The 16,778-nt window shown below is 42.3% G+C and overlaps 1 protein-coding gene across 1 annotated transcript in view; it reads left to right on the plus strand.

Moving 5' to 3' along the window:
* sorcs2 (sortilin-related VPS10 domain containing receptor 2) overlaps window positions 1–16,778 on the plus strand; it is a 353,877-nt gene that overhangs the window by 147,553 nt on the left and 189,546 nt on the right. The gene's annotated exons all lie outside the window — the stretch shown is intronic.

The following is a 16,778-nucleotide window of genomic DNA, read 5'->3' on the forward strand; positions in this document are numbered from 1 at the left end:
CGCCCCTCCCTCCTCCTCATCCCGTCCAGTCCCCCTCCCTTCCGAGCACTAACCCCACCAACCCCCACCCCCAACTCCTTCTTGTTGGTTATTGGCTGGAACACTGTTTGTTATGTTTGGTGGTGCAGGTTGGCGCAGTTTGTTTTTGTTGCCGTTTGTGGATCCTGGGCTGTCTACAGAGACTGTGTTTTTTACAGTGTGTTCAGGGGACAGGCAGCTAGCAGATAGTGAGATGTTTTTTTACAGTGTGTTCAGGGGACAGGCAGCTAGCAGATAGTGAAGAGATGTTTTTTACAGTGTGTTCAGGGGACAGGCAGCTAGCAGATAGTGAAGAGATGTTTTTTTTACAGTGTGTTCAGGGGACAGGCAGCTAGCAGATAGTGAGATGTTTTTTTACAGTGTGTTCAGGGGACAGGCAGCTAGCAGATAGTGAAGAGATGTTTTTTTACAGTGTGTTCAGGGGACAGGCAGCTAGCAGATAGTGAAGAGATGTTTTTACAGTGTGTTCAGGGGACAGGCAGCTAGCAGATAGTGAAGAGATGTTTTTTTTACAGTGTGTTCAGGGGACAGGCTGCTAGCAGATAGTGAGGAGATGTTTTTTACAGTGTGTTCAGGGGACAGACAGCTAGCAGATAGTGAAGAGATTTTTTTACAGTGTGTTCAGGGGACAGGCAGCTAGCAGATAGTGAAGAGATTTTTTTACAGTGTGTTCAGGGGACAGGCAGATAGTGAGATGTTTTTTTACAGTGTGTTCAGGGGACAGGCTGCTAGCAGATAGTGAGGAGATGTTTTTTTACAGTGTGTTCAGGGGACAGGCAGCTAGCAGATAGTGAGGAAATGTTTTTTTTACAATGTGTTCAGGGGACAGGCAGCTAGCAGATAGTGAGGAGATGGTTTTTTACAGTGTGTTCAGGGACAGGCAGCTAGCAGATAGTAAGATGTTTTTTTACAGTGTGTTCAGGGGACAGGCAGCTAGCAGATAGTGAGGAGATGTTTTTTTACAGTGTGTTCAGGGGACAGGCAGCTAGCAGATAGTGAGGAAATGTTTTTTTTACAATGTGTTCAGGGGACAGGCTGCTAGCAGATAGTGAGGAGATGTTTTTTTTATACAGTGTGTTCAGGGACAGGCAGATAGTGAGGAGATTGAAAGATTTTTGTATGTGACAAAAAATGTTGCAGCCTAAAAAACGTGTGACATCGCTTAGAGCACCTTTAAAGTGTCTATATGTAACTTTGAGTTAGTGTTGATTCTAGCGGCCCCTTTAGACTAAAGCTGTAGTGTTTTTACCACACCTGCTGTCTTAAGGATCTTTTCTTTATGGTGCTGTATTACCTACTGGAGATTAGTGTTACCAGGAGGTCATATAGTTGAGATGACAGAAAACCATTCATTTACAATAAGAGAAGAAGTTACAGATGCATCACTGCATTTCAAGTGTTAGTATGGTATTTTAGCCTGGATGTATAGTGAGATAAACCGTACCGTTTGTTGTACAACGAACGTAATAATAACTTTATTTATAATAATTAATATAGCGCATTTCATGAAATCCACGGATGCTTTACACAAGTAATGTTACAGGGGAAAAGAAAATAGCAGGCTAACACAAACACCGACTGAAACAAAATAAAAACTGGGCGCTAAATGGAAGGGGGTCTTAATTTAGTGTTGGCCACTGACGTACAACCACATCACACAATTTATTATTTAACCTTCATTTAACCAGTAAACCGATTGAGAACTAATTCTCTTTTGCAACGACGACCTGGCCAAGACAAAGCATAAACGTGCGAGACAACATAGAGTTACACAGTAAATATGCAAAATATAATCATACAAAATACAGTAAAGGATATATATATATAAAACCCTCTACAAATGAATAGTAGTCAAGTTGAAAACAAGTCTGTTTATAGCTCCTGGAAATCTGAACATATTAAGAATTTTGAGTTTTCTACCATCATGATCAGGGTTAACAACTGCATGGTCCTCCTACCACTGAATTTACCTCACGTCTATAACTCCAATCTATCAACAAGCAAACTAACAGCAATCAGTATTGGATGATTAGTCTCGGGGTCTTGTCAGAGTCAGTTACTGTGATAAATTGCTTTGTCTTTGGGGTGCCTGACACTGGTACGGGACCCCCACCCATGAGACCTCATCTCTGATGCCCAGGAATATGTGGGCGTCTGACGATCCTGTCAGGCATCTCCTTTTGGGGTCAAAGGTCAAAGTGCTGAGATAAAAAAATAAAATAAAAAAATGGTGGAATTGGGGCCAAAGAGTGGGGTAAAGGTGTGAGAGACAGCACGTCACTAAGTTGCTTTCTAAATCCATAAAAAATCCTTATTTTCTTTCACAAAGCACAGCTCAGTATCCACCTATACAGTGAAGTGTACATACAGCATAACCGCTCAGCACATCAAACGAACCCTTTTTACGTCCTTCATCTTATTACATTATATTTTCTCTTGATCATTGCTCGTGGGGAAGTGGTGTTGGCCTTTATGTGTACTACTCTGAGATGCCCCACAGCAGTAGGAGAGCTTGTTTCAAGCATTAAGCCCCGGTTAGCAAGTAGCCTGTTAGTCTTTTAAGTAAATCCCCAAACAATTGGTACTAGGATTGCAACTAATGATTATTTGTGATACAAACAGCTTGTCAATTGTCTTTTTTAATTAATGACTTAAAGCTTCAGTGCTTAACTTTTTGATATTAATGAACGTCCGTTACATTCAAGCCATTGCCAAATGAGTTGCTACAAAGCTAATTAAGACTATCAGCTCCACACAACTCTCCATCATGTTTTTTTAATCCTCCGTGTCCTCCTTGGCTACTAGCAACTGTGTAGAGGAGGGGTGGGGGCGTGTGTGTGATCTCGTAAGGCTTGTCATTATCATGTGAACACACAGACAGTTTTGTTGTCATTACTTAGAATTCCTCATGGGGGAGACAGAAACTACACACTATAGCTTTAGTTGTCCATACAATCAGAACAGCATGTAAAAGTTACCATGACAATTCCTCAGGGCCCAAGATGATCTTGTCAGCTAAAAAGTGCCGTTCACTACTAGCGTCACTCAGGGCCGGCCCTGACAGTGCTGGAGCCCAAGGCGAGATTTTAGACTGGCGCCCTTGGGCAATGGTAGATCTCAAATATGTCTCTATCAGCTTGAGCTTTGAAAAATGTAGCTTTGAAAAACTCCTCTCTGCAGCTGCCACAGTCACAGGGATAGTCACGGATATCCTGAGTGCCACCCACATGGTTGGCTAGATCTCTTGCAGTCACTTCTCGTGCAAAAAAACATCAAGGATCTCCATGGTGATCATGTTGGTTGATGGTCGCCTGTATTCTATGCAATACTGCACGCAATTTTTTGGTGGCTCTGTGGAGGTAGATGAGCAGCTATTCAGCTCTTCAGCGGTAGGCAAAGTAGTAGACAGAGAGCTTGAGGTCTTTTCAGAATAAACTGGAGAAAAGGTGGATGAAGCGTTGTCTCACCTTGGTCACTGGGGCTGGTTGAAATGAGGTGGATGGAGAGGCTGGAGTCCCTTGTAAATATTTCAGAAGATTATCTGTTAAAATATGTGGATATGACACATGCCTTTGGTGTGGGAGATCCGGGTTCGATTCCCACTGTGATACATCAACCAATGTGTCCCTGAGCAAGACACTTAACCCCTAGTTGCTCCAGAGGCATGCGACCTCTGACATATATAGCAATTGTAAGTCACTTTGGATAAAAGCATCAGCTAAATGACATGTAATGTATGTAATGTAGTGGCATACACCCACTAACACAAATGCAAATGTTCCTTTACTCAATAGGTTACACGCACTAGTTAATAAAACAAAGGGTTAAAGAATTTAAAAACATGAAATAAAGTTACATTCATATTGAATGTGTAGATGATACATTACACATAATGCAGTTGGTGTCTGCATTTTTGATTCAGTATGATCAATAGGCTTGGCATATAAGGGTACGTATCACGTTGATTTAAAAAAGTCATAACATGTAAATCTTTAGTTGGCATTGGGCCATAACAGGGCTGAAAACAGCAAAAAGCATGAACAGCAAAATCCTAATCTTTCTGTTCTAGTTGCTAAAGAGCTTCTGGGTAACACCTGTAAAATGTGAGCGTTTTGTCTCTCTGTAATAATAAACCAGATGAAATAAGTAAATGCATTCTTGGGATGAGAATGATGAGTGTTTTCCAAAGAACTGAGGAAATAACAAACAAACTTTTTTAGATTTGTAAAAAGCAAATAAGCTGGAGAGCATTCTTGTGTCTTTGTGCTTCCTCTATTGTGCCTCTGCAACAAAACAAATTGCAGAGAGGGTGATGAGATCATTTGTAAAATAGATTGACTGACTGAAACAGCCGAGATAGGAAAGGCTCGGCTGCTCTGGCTGTCAACAACATCGTCTGTTTAAGAATTCACAGCCAAGTTCAGTTGAAGGATTTGCTTCTTTTTATCTGCTCATTCTTCTTCACCTCACACACATATACAACACAAGTCAAACTCCACAGAGTCAACTGCACACAAACACACTAATGTTTCATGTGAAGTCTGGGACAGTGTGGTGTTCTCGGTACATGTCCCTAAGGGTGCTGATGGGGATGTCATCTAGATAAATGTCTGCATTATTGCCCTTCCTTCTTCTATTCAGCTGTGACATGGGTGTACAGAGGGCACAGCATGGGTCGTACAGAGAAGAAGTGGATGGGTGGAGCTAGGGGTGTTTTATGGTGCCTTCGGTGCCTTCACTGAGCCGAATCCAGTCAGAGCTTAACCACATTAGAGCAGGAAGAAGGCAAAGTATTTCTCTCAGTCAGAGAAACATCAGGAGAGAAGGCAGAAGATGTGCATGACAAAGACTTACTGTAACGGTTAGTAGGGAGGGATGGAAGTGCAGAGAAATAAAATAATAATCTATACTTCTCTGAACTGTAAATTCCCAGTTGGACTGAAATCAGATAATGCCAAAAAGGCTGCCTCACCACACAGCACACTGTATGGATCAACAAACATCAGTCAAGGTTTTTTTTTTTTTTTTTAGCATGACCAAACCACGATCCACGATCACCCAAACCACGATCTTTCTCTAAACCTAAACGATTCGCTTCTCTGCTAACCCCAAACCAAACCTTAACCAGTGACCCATTACTGTAAAAGTGATTTATTTTAAAAGTGATCGGTCATCAGGAAATGCTTCCATGTGTCATTCTGGAGGGCATGGACAAACAACATAGTTTGTTGTATAATTTGGAGGCTATCAGAAGAAAAGAGACCTAATACTTAAGGGTCCCGATGACCTCATCATTTTTCTCTTACCATACTGGTCATAGACTTACCAGCTTTCAGTCTATAGGCCCTATCTTGCACCCAGCGCAGCGCAAAGCCCGACGCATGTGTCTTTGCTAGTTTAAGACCGACCCAGTTGTCAGTCTCCCGTCCAGCGCCGACGTTGTTTAAATAGCAAATGCAGCTGCACCCATCTGTGGCCCATGGCTGGTCTTACAGGGAGGTGTGTTCAGGTGCATTCTGGGAATATTGCTATCTTGAAACAGCAGGAAGTGATGGCACCATTGACCAACAAAAACCTGGTCTAAAGTCAATAACGCAGCATTTCATTGTTATTTTAACAGAGCATTAGTAAAATGCTCCTAGGCTCGTGCAGGGTGCGTGCACACTATGCTTGTTACACACACAGGGACGCACAGCAGCACACACACGCAGAAGATTACAAATAAAAATATTACGGTGCATATCCTCCATCATAATAGCAATGCTCCAAGGTCCAAACGCGCCTGGCTTTTAAAGGGAATGGGAGATGATCTCTGATTGGTTTATTGCATGTTACGCCCAAAACACACCTCTGATTAATGAAGACACTAAGTACAACCCTTTAGAACCATGACCCCGGCACACGGACCCTTTTTTCTGCAGTTAAACTAGCAGAAGTGGATTTGGACACACCTGGACTCACCTGCACCAGGCGCTTTAGATCGTTAAAATAGGGCCCTATAGGGGTTCTCTGCTTCTTGTAGATTTAGGGGAGATGCTTATCAGAGTGTGTGAAACAGATACCTTTTTAACATTTTAACATCTTCATTATCTTTACTTTGGGGATTCTTTGTCACGGTCATGCTCTAGGCCAGTTGGCCTTTGGAATTTTATTTTATTTCATTAGACCATGTGACAGTTTTTGAGTTCTTTCTTCTTGTGTTTACCTCATGTGTCTCTGTAGTCCTGCCCTGTGTGTCTTACCCTTGTCAGCCTTGTCAGCCTTTGCCAGTCTTTGTGTTATCAGTCCTCGTCGTCTTGTTACCACCGTAGTAATCCCGGGTTGTTAGTTTCCTGTTTAATGTTGTCTATTCATTCCCTGTGTCTTCATGTTTCCCTGTTATTTGTTCATGGTTGTGTGTTACTTGTGTTCTTTCTGTGATCTCTGTTTTGTTTTCCTTCCTTTTCATGTGTATGTTTCATGCTTTAGTTTCCTGTTTTAGTTTGTAGTGTCTGTTTCTCCTGTGTCGTGTCTTTTTTACTTTCTGTCTTGTGTTGTTGATTGTCTGCCCTGATGTGTTCCACCTGTTGATCAGCCTTCGTGTCACCTGTCCATTGTTACCTTGTGGATTTAGTCTCTGTGCTTTCTTTTCTTGGTGGTCTTGGTCTTGGTCTTTCTTTCTTTTCTCTCTTTTTGCTTTTTCTTTCTTTGTCGGATCATTGTCTTTACTCCCTGCGTCATTCCCAGCGTTTCATCCTGTGAGTTGCTTCTTGGCTGTTTACGATTCTCTTAGTTTTCCCAGGTTGTTGGTTTTTGTTTGGATCTCGGTTGCCAGTTTTTTTCCTGCCTGCTTTAGGACACCTTTTGTTTGTGAGCTGTTTTATTTTTTAAACCTTTAAAATTGACCTGCTGCCTCCTTGCCTCCACACTTTGGGGTCCCAGCCTGCTATTCCGTAGACGTGACACTCTTGTAGTTGTAGTGGTTATGAGCACCGCTACCCAGCTGGCATGGTGTTTACCTGTTACATTATTTTTGGCACACTCGTAAAGTACTTTGGGTGCTTTAAACAGGGAGGTTACAGAAAAGTAGGCCAGGGTGTTGGTGTTATAGGAATAATACAGGACTCTTTGTTTGGGATGTACTCAACCCGATAGTGATTATTATGATATCCACATTTCTCTCTTTTCACATTCAAGGATCCATGATGTATGCTGGAGGATTGGATTATCTTCAAGAATTTTAGTCGGTACTGATTTACGTTTTCATGTTTGCTAATTATGCTCACTGGGAGACCCCCTTGTTGACGTGATCGAGGGAGTGTGGTTATTTCTCCTGGTACAGTGGATTATATACTCGCATATCTTTTCATGGGTGTTATTAGCAAAACCAGTCCTGCACCTCTCTTAAGAGAAACTTCCTCAATGATTTGTATGCAAGGTGCTAACTATAGGTATATGAAACTTGTATTTTGTGACATCGCTCTCTAATTGGAATCAGATTAAAATGAGAATCCCAAAGTTTCAGCACTATTCTACGAGAAGGTCATTTATCAAGCATCATTCTGTGAAGGATCGTAAGGAAGGTATTCAGGATTAAATATATGACAGTAGAAAACTAATACTAAGGACATTAGAAGAACAGAGCTGAATACCTTTTACCAAGTGCAAACACAGCCTCTGGTGATAGAAGCTAGCTGACTGAAGTCCATAGAGGGAGACGTGGAGGCCATGGCAACCTCCATATATCTTAATGTTGTTCTTTTCTTCAGTGGTTCTTGTCAAAAGGATCCAAACTAATTGTCATCAAAGATGAAAGGACGAGGCCAGTGACTCAGTATAGAGCCTCAGAGAGAAGAGGTCTGTGGTAAAATACCACCATGACCTCTCAGGGAACCCCATTGAATGCTTTCTGATGGTGATGAATTACAGTGCCTTAACTGACATTTCTTTCTTTTATTAATGTATAATATTATGTCATTTTCTCTGTACAAACTGAAAAAATTGAACTGTCAGGGGTCTTCCATAAGCAGCTTCGTAAATGGCAGCAGCACTCTGCTCCTGATAACTATGCTTCAGTGGTTTTGTGCACTTCAAGAGACTACTGTGTGCTACTGTGAAGGGCCCTTACAGAGCATGAATCACTGTATCTTGGCTGACTGCCTGCTCAGACTACTTGCAGTGTAGAAGGCACTTCCAGATGCAATTTGCCAATTGCTGCTGAAACAAAACGAAGCCCACATCTTCCCACCCTTTGCTGCAAGGTATTGTGATTCTAATGCAAATGAGCTAATTTCCTCTAATCATACAGACTGAGCAATTGCAGCATTAGCAAATCTGTTGCAGAATGGGTGCTGCATGGAACAGCACTCCATGACTGTCAGCTCTGATCAGTTCCACTTCTATAAGTCTCTACTCCTACTCTTTTACAGTACAAGACAACAGTGCATTATATTCCAAGTCCTCTCTGCTGAATTACACATGATGATGCCTTCAAGGCCTCTGCCACTGCAAATGGCACTTTGGTAAAGTGGTACCAAGTCCAGAGGTAGGACTCAAGTATGCTCTATAGTTGTTCAGGAAGGAAATAATGGAAGAAGAAAGGGCATCTGATTTCTACTAGAGGTTTTGCTGGCACATCCAGCTGGGAGGGGACCAGGGGCAGACCTAAGGCAGGCTGGAAAGACTACATATCCCATCTTGCGTGGAATGGTCTCTCCGAGGAAGAGATGGAGTATGTGGCTATAGAGAAGGTGGTTGGGTCTACAGTCCTGGACAGGCTTAAAATTGTCCCTCGCCTGAGACACTCAGGCCCTAGCCCGGTCCTAGTCCGACAGTTTATCACTGAATTATCAGCCCAAGCTCGACTGGAGCCTTCCCAATAACGCAGCCTATAGGCTACTATTGCAGCAATTATAATAGTTCAGTTTAGTTTTAAATGGAAAAGTGGTTATATGTATTTTAATTTCTTTATTAAGTTAATTTAGAAAAATGTTTGGAGCATTTTTTGTTTGTTAAATTAATGTTTAAAATGACGACCAACCGGCCAGCAGCCGACAGAGTTGACCACGTTTGATTAATTTAGCCTCTCAAATCAACACTTGACTTGCCTACAATAAAATCTGTAGATATAAACACTTAAAGCATACCACAATGTTAGTTTAAAACGTTTATTATCACGACCAGAGTAAAAGGGCATTTTGGAAAAGCTGAGGCAGGCAGCTGCTGCTCGCAACAGCGTGCGAAAAAACAAACGGTCTATATAATCTAAATAAATCCACCCTACAGCCAGAAGCACAGTCTCTTACATAGCATCATGGAAAGAAAGCATGGCATCCACAGTGGAGGGTTAAGTCCAGTCCTCCTTTCTTCTATAACTCTTCCAGCTGTGCCGAAGACATGCTCGCTGCTGCTGCTGCTGCTGCTGCTGCTGCTGCTGGCGGGGACACAAACACCGTGCGACTTCAAACCGTTCTTGACAGTCGTGGTCTTGTGTTGTTTCCACCAGCATTTTTATTTACCGTTTGTTCATTGGATGTCTAAAACATAAAAAGGAGAAGCCTAATACAGGCCCGATGTCCACCCGCGTGTAAGCTCTGACGTGAATTATTGGCCCAATGCCCGGCCCCAGGGGCATAAATAAGTCTGGCCCCGTTGGGCTTGGGCTGAAATGCAAGGCTCTAGTCTGGTCTATCTTAATTGAATGAAAACACACAGCAAGGTCTGTTTTCTCTCTTTGGTCTATCATAAGAGAAGTTGAGCAGTCGTCTTTTTGCCTGTGAAGTCTGCATGGTGTCCATTTTCTGGAGGCATTCACAGCTTAGGAGCATTCACACATTCAACAGATTGAGTGTTAAATCCATTTGTCTGACTGTGTGACTGTCACAGTCAGATCACAACAGGGCCACAAATGTCTTGAAAAGGATAGTGCATGCATCGTAGTAGCAAGGTAAACATTCCCACAGGAATTCTTTTTCAAAAGGACATACTATATCATCCTACATTCTATTCTGTAGTCAATCAAGCCAGGCTTGACACAATCAGGCCAGAGAAGATGGCCATAAAGCCTTTGTCCAGGGTACACCTGATACTCCCTGAGCTTTATCATCCATAACTTTTTTACTGCTGTAAAAATGGAAAAGAAAAAGATGGAGGGCACTGAGGTGTTGACTGATCTGTGAAACGACAGCTGCAGTAAAGCAGAATGGTCATTTTTTTAAATGGAAGATGCAAGCCAGAAATAGGTCAGCATTGATGATCTGTCCACGTGTGAAGCAGATAGGAGTCCCCCCATTTCTTTTTTTTTTCATCATATCTGATAGGTTCATTGTCTCAGCATCACAGAGTCCTTAAACTATATCTCTGAACATTTACCATTCTCAAGCATGAAATGTGACCACACTTGTTGAAAGCGTGATCCGTCAGGTAGTTTTTATGATGCCTTGCTTTTAACCAGTGTAAATCAGCTTTAATGCTAATGGTGGCCCTCTTTCAGCTGTATTTTTAACATTAGTCATGGCAAGTACTTTGCTGCTATAAATCAAATGCCCCCATTTTCCTGCTAATTCCCTGCTCTTTTACAGGGAAAGATAGGGAAGCTTAGATTTGTATGATTGCTCATGACTGGAGCTTTAACCCGCTCAAAATTTGGCAGAAATTATTTTGGAACGCTGCTCAGTGAGCGATATCCTGGCAAGGAACCACATTTGCCTCATACTTCATCCCTTTTGTCCACAGAGTGGCTGCATTGTAATGGATTGCAGATTTTCCCAACCATGCGTCTCTGTGGCAGTGAAGCACGTTGCAAGGATGTTCGAAAACTATACGACACATTTGCCGCGGAACTGGGGGACTCTGGTTTCCTTCCTGGCTGTCCCCCAGCTCGGGCAGTCAGGACACCTGTCTGTAAGCCAATCACTGATGAGCCTCGTCAAAGTTAACAGTAAAGCCATCTGGCTGTCGAGGCCTGACTCAGAATGACAGCATCTGTCTGCCTCAGCGTTCAGCTCCCTACAGAAAAGACATTGAGTATGTCAAGACGCACCCAGTCACTATGTATACAGGTGCTGGTCATATAATTAGAATATCATGAAAAAGTTGATTTATTTCAGTAATTCCATTCAAAAAGTGAAACTTGTATAATGTATACATTCATTCCACACAGACTGATATATTTCAAGTGTTTATTTCTTTTACTTTTGATGATTAAGGTTCAAGGTTCAATATTGAAGACACCTGGTGCCACACTCTAATCAGCTAATTAACTCAAAACACCTGCAAAGGCCTTTAAATGGTCTCTCAGTCTAGTTCTCTAGGCTACACAATCATGGGGAAGACTGCTGACTGGACAGCTGTCCAAAAGCCAACCATTGACACCTTGCACAAGGAGGGCAAGACACAAAAGGTCATTGCTAAAGAGGCTGTCTGTTCTCAGAGCTCTGTGTCCAAGCACATTAATAGAGAGGCAAAGGGAAGGAAAAGATGTGATAGAAAAAAGTGTACAAGCAATAGGGATAACCACACCCTGGAGAGGATGGTGAAACAAAACCCATTCAAAAATGTGGGGGAGATTCACAAAGAGTGGACAGCAGCTGGAGTCAGAGCTTCAAGAACCACCACGCACAGACGTATGCAAGCCATGGGTTTCAGCTGTCACATTCCTTGTGTCAAGCCACTCCTGAACAAGACACAGCGTCAGAAGCGTCTCACCTGGGCTAAAGACAAAAAGGACTGGACTGCTGCTGAGTGGTCCAAAGTTATGTTCTCTGATGAAAGTACATTTTACATTTCCTTTGGAAGTCAAGGTCCCAGAGTCTGGAGAAAGAGAGGAGAGGCACAGAATCCACGTTGCTTGAAGTCCAGTGTAAAGTTTCAGTCAGTGATGGTTTGGGGTGCCATGTCATCTGCTGGTGTTGGTCCACTGTTTTCTGAGGTCCAGGGTCAACGCAGCCATCTACCAGGAAGTTTTAGAGCACTTCATGCTTCCTGCTGCTGACCAACTTTATGGAGATGCAGATTTCATTTTCCAACAGGACTTGGCACCTGCACACAGTGCCAAAGCTAACAGTACCTGGTTTAAGGACCATGGTATCCCTGTTCTTAATTGGCCAGCAAACTCGCCTGACCTTAACCCCATAGAAAATCTATGGGGTATTGTGAAGAGGATGATGCGATGCTCCAGACCCAACAATGCAGAAGAGCTGAAGGCCACTATCAGAGCAACCTGAGCAGTGCCACAGACTGATCGACTCCATGCCACGCCGCATTGCTGCAGTCATTCAGGCAAAAGGAGCCCCAACTAAGTATTGAGTGCTGTACATGCTCATACTTTTCATGTTCATACTTTTCAGTTGGCCAACATTTCTAAAAATCCTTTTTTTGTATTAGTCTTAAGTAATATTCTAATTTTCTGAGATACTGAATTTGGGGTTTTCATTATTTGTCAGTTATCATCACAATTAAAAGAAATAAACACTTGAAATATATCAGTCTGTGTGGAATGAATGTATACATTATACAAGTTTCACTTTTTGAATGGAAATACTGAACTAAATCAACTTTTTCATGATATTCTAATTCTATGACCAGCACCTGTATGTCCCCTGGCTGTCTTTAACACACTGACCTACTGCTCTACTCTACCATTAGCTTAACCTATTTCACAGTATTAGCTTAGTTCTTGACAGAAGATATGTCTTGAAATGCATGCACAGTGAGGAAATCCGTCTTGGAGGATTCGCTTTTGTCTGACACGTCTCAATCATGTCACATCAGTGGCTAATAAGTTGCAGATCTCGGTGGATTTAGAAGAAATTAATTAGAAACCTGTTTCCTCATTACCCCCTTTCTCTATATTTTGCTTTTCTGTCTTGTCTCACATTGCCTTGGCCCTCTCGATTTGTCTTCCTGAAACATCAGGTGCTGGAGCAACCTAGACATATTAGGACATTAAATCTGATTCAGCACCTGTCGCCGCCCCAAAGTGCTTCCACATTCTCTGTTTTCTCAAGCGCATCAAGGAAAATACAATTTCAACTGCAGTGTCTGTCTCTGTCACATCCACTCTTGCAGACATTTCCACGTCCACCTTTCTCTCCCCCTTCCTGTCTCTTGGTATTCCACTTTTCTTTTATACCTCGGTATTCTAATGGTTTATGTCCTTCTACTGTTATTATTTTAACTGTATGGTCGCTTGTGTGTGCCAAAACTTTTTGTATTAGAATCAAATGTTTCTCCATCCATGTCTTGATTGTGATGCTTGAGAGTAAGACCTCTGAACTGACTGATGGGTGCAGTAATAACGGTAAGGGCAGCCTGTTCTCATGACCCATAAGTTCAAAAAGCTACAAAAAGTTAAGCACTATAATTTCGTAAGCAGGTTTTTTTTTTGCTGCATGCACCCCAATGACTGCTTTATACAAACGCAGCTGGCCACGTACAGAGGTGGCTAGGGTGGATGGGTGGGTCATAAAGCACAGGTCTTTCCAGCCGTGGAGCGGAGTTCGCTTCCCGGGGAAAACAAAAGACTTTCACCCCGGAAATACGTATTCCTTGGGAGTGTTTTAATCCAAACCACATACTGTAGCACCATGCGGAGCACTGTAGCTGGCATCACAGAGCGGCTTCTGTAGCGGCTAAACACATCTACTTACTGCAAAAAACAACAACATTAAAGAGCAGTTAAAAATTAATAAATGTATCCCATTAAAAAACTATGGGAATAAAATGTACAATGCAGTATAAGAAAGTAAAGAAAGGTAACATCAAATGAAAGGTCTTCAGCCTTGATTTAAAAGAAGTGAGAGTTGCAGCAGACCTGCAGTTTTCTGGGAGTTTGTTCCAGATATGTGGAGCATAAAAACTGAACGCTGCTTCCCCCTGTTTAGTTCTGACTCTGGGGACAACAAGCAGGCCTGTCCCAGACCACCTGAGAGGTCTGGGTGGTTCATAGTGTAGCAGCAGATCAGAAATGTATTTTGGCCCTAAACCGTTTAGTGATTTATAAACCAGCAACATTTTGAAATTAATTCTTTGAGACACTGGAAGCCAGTGTAGAGACTTCAGAACTGGAGTGATGTGATCCACTTTCTTGGTCTTAGTGAGGAATCGAGCAGCAGCGTTCTGAATCAGCTACAGCTGTCTGATTTTTTTAGGGAGACCTGTGAAGACACCGTTACACTAGTCAAGTCTACTGAAGATAAAAGCATGGACAAGTTTTTCCAAATCATTCTGAGACATAAGTCCTTTTAATCCTTGAGATATTCTTAAAATGGTAATAGGCTGACTTTGTAATTGTCTTAATGTTGCTGTTGAAATTCATGACTACACCAAGATTTCTGGCTTTGTCTGTTTTTAACATTATTGTTTGAAGCTGAGTGCTGACTTTTAATCGTTCCTCTTTTGCTCCAAAAACAACCACCTCAGTTTTTTCTTCATTTAATTTAAGAAAGTTCTGGCAGATCTAGCTGTTAATTTGTTCAATGCACTTAGTTTTTGTATTGGACTGTAGTCCCCAGGCAAGGATAAGGATAAGGATAAGGTAAGGATTCGTCTGTGTGTTGAATGACTTTTTCGTCCAACCCTTCTCCTCTTTCCTCTTCCCTGCTCTCTGCCATCTCCCCTAGCATCTACTCCCCACTCGGTTTCAAAGTAATTATTCCTCATTAATCTACAATAGCTCCCAACCAGTTTATTAATCCAAAGGTCCAGATGGCAGAGAGTACAAAATGAGCTCTCCTATTAACTCAACATCATTATTCTCACCCTATAAGGCTCTGGGGCTGCTGACTTTCCACAGCAACCCCCTACTCAACCCACAAATTAGCCTTATTAGAACATCTTTCTTGACTTCTACCCCTGTTTTTCACACAAGTAACCAAGGTTTTTAAATAATACATCAGCCGCATCTACTTAAATCATGAAAGTCTCCCATTTTTGGTGAGATAACATACATTTCATAATCACATTTTGCATGAAATTCAGTCACCTCAAATCAAAACGGAAAGGAACAACAACCTCCCAAACATTGAGGACGGAGTGCTCCATCCACAGCAAGCTGGACATGACTCTTAATTGGTATCAATTTTATTTTGCTTGAATAACTTACGCTGTCACTTCGAAACACCAATGTGTCATTTCCGTCATCTTACCAAAATTGCCCTATTTGGTCTTTAATAGATGGATATAAAGAATCAGTTTCCATGGTAGCAGACTCTTGGTATGGATAATGAGGACAGAAAGATAGGGAATGACGTGTGACTAGTCAGCGTCCAGATGTTGGATGTATTTCACCCTGAACCTTGCACCATTGTGCTAATGAAGGACTACGATTGTGCAACAGGGACAAGGTATTTTATCATTTAACATAGCAGTATGGTATGGCAACTTGGGCAAAGAGCCAAAACCAGCTCTCAAAGATTGTTAACATTGCAGGGAAGGTGATTGGCCATACTCTACACTGAGAGTGTGAGCTGACCCTGTCGGGCCAGCCATATGCAATACAGACATTGAACACAGAATGACGGCATCAGGGAACACTTATTATTTAATTTGTAGAAAGGTAGATAATCCATTACAAAAGTAGGTAATGCTTGTGAATGTAATGTAAATGGCCATGGTCCTTCAAATGTGTTATACAAAGAGAATATAAAAGATATGAATCCTCACCCAAAAATACAAAATCTTTATTATCCTTCGAACTCCTTAGGACTGAATCTGACTGCTCAGCATGGTTTTTGCACATACACCCTGATGATCCAGCCTCCCAGTGGACAAGCAGGCCTCCACTCCATCCAGAAGTGGTTTTTTTTAGATAAGCACTGAGCTCTGGTGCCATCAGCACTAGATCCGTCCACGTCCTCCAAATGATCCCAGGTTAAACACTGCACACAGGCCAGTGAGGAAGATGAAAACACTTGCCAGCTCCCCGCAGAGAAATAGCTCACACCCACTATGCCACTCCATCCAGCTGTATCAGAGCACTCTGGGGGAGTTGATTGCTGAATGGCTTGGCGGGGCTTTGGGTGTGTGTGTGTGTGTGTGTGTGTGTGTGTGTGTGTGTGTGTGTGTGTGTGTGTGTGTGTGTGTGTGTGTGTCTGTCTGTCTGTCAGTGGTTGATGTCCTACTGCGCGAAGGAGTACATCCTCTCGTCCTTAACCAGGCTGACGTGCTGGCTCATCATTCTCTTTCATCAAGACCTCTTTTTCCAGACTCCCTCCTGTTGAACCCTCAACCCTCGGCTAAATACTGCAGCATCTCCTTTCCTGTGTGCTTTGGATTGCTTTCCGAATTATCCCCAGAAAGCTGTGAAAAGCTGCACACTAGAAAAAACAAGTGCAAATACAGTAGATTTTACATTTGCATTGTTTAACCTATTTTTTTAATCCTCAGATACTTTTTTTTTTTCCTGCCTTAATCTACCTTGCCTGTATCATGTCATAGAGGGAGAATGTTGGATAAGTCCTTCCTCTGTATATTCCTGACAGGAATTTAAGACATTCATTTTACATAAGCGGTCACCTCTCCTCAGCCTTGCCAAGCTAAAACCTGTGCCGTTTTTCAAAACCTGTCACAAACAATCACCTTCACTCTGCTTGGTGGGTGGGACTGAGCCATACTGGAGAAACAACCCAGCAGCTTGCTATCAATCTCAAACACACGCAGCAGTCCATACCTGTTCTTAAAGCTGCCAGATTTAAGGATTGGCCAGTACTTCATTGCTAGCCTGAGGCTGTTTTTCCATTGGGGTGGTAATGACAGGTCAT

The sequence above is a fragment of the Sander vitreus genome, chromosome 19 (genome assembly GCF_031162955.1).
Source record: "Sander vitreus isolate 19-12246 chromosome 19, sanVit1, whole genome shotgun sequence".
Lineage (NCBI taxonomy): Eukaryota > Metazoa > Chordata > Actinopteri > Perciformes > Percidae > Sander > Sander vitreus.